Source organism: Etheostoma spectabile, chromosome 17 (genome assembly GCF_008692095.1).
Source record: "Etheostoma spectabile isolate EspeVRDwgs_2016 chromosome 17, UIUC_Espe_1.0, whole genome shotgun sequence".
NCBI lineage: Eukaryota > Metazoa > Chordata > Actinopteri > Perciformes > Percidae > Etheostoma > Etheostoma spectabile.
In genome coordinates, this window is record NC_045749.1 from 1373862 (window position 1) to 1376841 (window position 2980).

General features: G+C 40.0%; 1 protein-coding gene and 2 long non-coding RNA genes across 4 annotated transcripts in view; 1 reads left to right on the forward strand and 2 right to left on the reverse strand.

Moving 5' to 3' along the window:
* Positions 1-2980, forward strand: part of LOC116705557 (protein kinase C epsilon type) — a 75622-nt gene that overhangs the window by 62765 nt on the left and 9877 nt on the right. The gene's annotated exons all lie outside the window — the stretch shown is intronic.
* Positions 1-2980, reverse strand: part of LOC116705563 (uncharacterized) — a 23381-nt gene that overhangs the window by 9624 nt on the left and 10777 nt on the right. The gene's annotated exons all lie outside the window — the stretch shown is intronic.
* The window catches only part of LOC116705564 (uncharacterized), a 14197-nt gene that overhangs the window by 3576 nt on the left and 7641 nt on the right, over positions 1-2980 (reverse strand). The window lies entirely within an intron of this gene.

Here is a 2980-nt window from a genome sequence, read left to right on the forward strand (position 1 = left end):
GTGTGTGTGTGTGTGTGTGTGTGACAGAGCAGCTCCTGTTTATTGAAAGGATTATTGACAGGATTTCTTTTCTAAAAAACAACAACAACAACAACAACCAGACATATATATATAACACATGTTTCCCTGATTGCAGGTACACAGTGTGACACTGATCCGGGGTCAGTAGGGTTTGTACCACTTAATGCTAAGCCACTTTCTCCAGTTTAGTGTTGTACCTTGAACCTATAGGCGTCTTAAATGGCTTTAAAAGCATTAGTGCTTGAATAGGGTGGTACTTACTCATGCTAGTAGTTTGAAAGCTGTAGATATTTGTATAACACTCTGTTTTCTGGCCCTACATAAGCCCCGAGAGGAGGCAGAAGTGTATTTCTAAAATGTTTCTTATAGTTCTTAAGTTCTTAACGTTTTCTGTTTATACTGTACTAAACTGAAAGTTACACCCGCCTAACCTCACAAATCTCAGCTTTTGATCCTACATCTATGACATAACTTAGTGATTCATTATTGTTTCAATTGAGATGTTTTTCAAGACTGATAATAATCTTTATCAGACTCAATTAAATTAGGTCATATTTTTCAAAATCTGAAATGTGTTTTTATATTAAAGAATTGTGCCTCTATATTTTGCAGATATTCTCGCTATTAAGTCTAGATGGTAAAATTAGAACTGACCTTCTTAAAATAAATAAATCCTTTCAGACATTGGGTTCTAATTTGTATGAATCTGAGGTTACTTTGGATAAAACCAACTGTGACGGGTGGTTAAATCAACTTGACTTGCCTCAATTATCAGCAGAGGAATCAGCTAACTCAGACAAATTGATCAATTTAGAAGAACTAAGATGACAGTACAGAATATGGAAAAGGGAAAATCACTGCGATTTGATGCGATCCCCCCCAACAACAATGACATCAGCAGAACCGGGCCACTGTTAGCTTTTAGCTCCAAAAGACAGCATGTTTCTACTAGTTATATTATTAAGTTACAAAGCTATGAATCAGAAGGGCTGTTTGACGTCACGTATGACACACTCAATCTCAGAAGGGATGAAAAGGCCCAAAATTGTCTACGTTGATTATAGCGCCCCCTAATGGCCTATCTTTACCAAGTTTGGTACACAGCCTCAGGGCGGCATGCCAAACAGTCATCACAGGTTTGGTGTTGATAGCATTTACTGTGGCAGAGATATTGCAATTGCCAATTTCCCGTTTAAGTGCATTGACTTTGTCGACAAAACCAACAAACGTTGATTATAGCGCCCCCTAATGGCCTATCTTTACCAAATTTGGTGCAGAGCCTCCAAGCGGCATGCCAAACAAGGCGGAATGGGCGTGGCCTATATCACGAGATTCAGTTTGATCAAGGGAACGCAGGGATATATGGTTTTTAAATTTCCGATGTACGGTTTGGGAGTTATAGGGCCAAATGCGTTTTTTTCTGTTATTGCGCCACCTAATGGTGGAAGTGGGTGACTCTTTGTGGCTGAGGTCTTTGCAGAGTTTTGGACCAGTCCAGAAAATGGCACACCGCCACCATGTACGGTTTAGGCTGCAGCGGCAGTTTTACGAGGAGAAGAATAATAATGGAGGAGGAGAAGAAGAAGAAGAAGAAGGAGAAGAAGAATCCTTAACAAAACAATAGGGTTTACTGCGTAGCGCTTTGCACTACTGTGGTTCCAGCTTCCTCGGGCTTGGACCCCTAAATATCATTCCATTTGTACAGCTGGACACCTGCAGCCACTTAATGTTGAATCTTCCTGCAGCGAGGTGATGTGTAATACAAAGATTAGCGTCAGCAGTCATTTGAATTCAATAACAAATATATTGAATTCATATGCAATTGTTTTCTGCCCCGCTGCAGGCGTGCAATTCAGATGTAATGTGCTGGGAGTCGCCTGGAGGTGAGATATGCAAAGAGGCCGCCAATCTCCGGTTTAATCTTTTCGTCCGGGGGAACGTGCTGTTCTTTCCTGCCCCAACACGAGGCCATAAATGTGCCTTTTAGCAAGGCACAGCCCCCCGGCAGCTCAACAGTAAAACACTGCGGTGGTTTTGGAGGAGCTTAGTGAGATGAAAGTTCTACATTTCATGCGGAGTTCACATTAATTAAACCAGACTGCATTTTGTAACCAGTAAGATTTAAAGGGCAGTGGCTGTATTTGGTTAGAAATAATGAGGAGTCAACCAGAAATTTAAACTTCTCATTAATGTCATGTATGCAACAGAGTTGTTTTCTTTGTGTTTTTTTTGTCTATTCAGTATCCCGCACATGATAGCGGTGTTGTAAGTCTGATTGACAGCATGCTTCAGCAAACCTAACCAAGGTTCAAACCTGTGGAAATGGATTTATTGGAAAGAGAATGAATCAATCAATCAATTAATTTATGTAAAAAAAATACACTTTACTGGAAGCTGGCATGTGTCAACTTTGTTCACAATGTCCCAAACATGAACTAGTGAAAACTTGGTTAAAAGCCAACTGTCAAGCTCTACTGCATCTGACATGTCTTTGACATGTTTTTGAGACTTGAGGCACATTAGCATACCGTTCATAGTTTAACTTAGTTCAATGTTTAACTTTGCACGAGATCCAGCTACCTGTCGTGACTGCAGATAAAACAGTTCAATGTCAGCATAATTAAAATTTAAAAATCTAAAAATAACAAAAAACATTATTTGCAAGTCAAATGAGTTCAAGTTTCAGGAAATTCACATGGTTAAGGGTACACAGAATTAAAAAGAAAAGCTTACCCAGAACGACGTATAACGTGGAAATCTGTCCATTTTCCCGAACAACCTTCTAAAGATCCGTCAATGTCCTGACAGAGCAAGGCATGATGGGACAGAAAAGAACAAACTTTTCAACAGCAGCTCTCAAAATAGGTTGGTTAAGCTGCCTTTTTATTTTGGGGGCTTGCTAAAACAGGACAGTTGCATAAGCTCTCACACACACACACACACACACACACACACACAC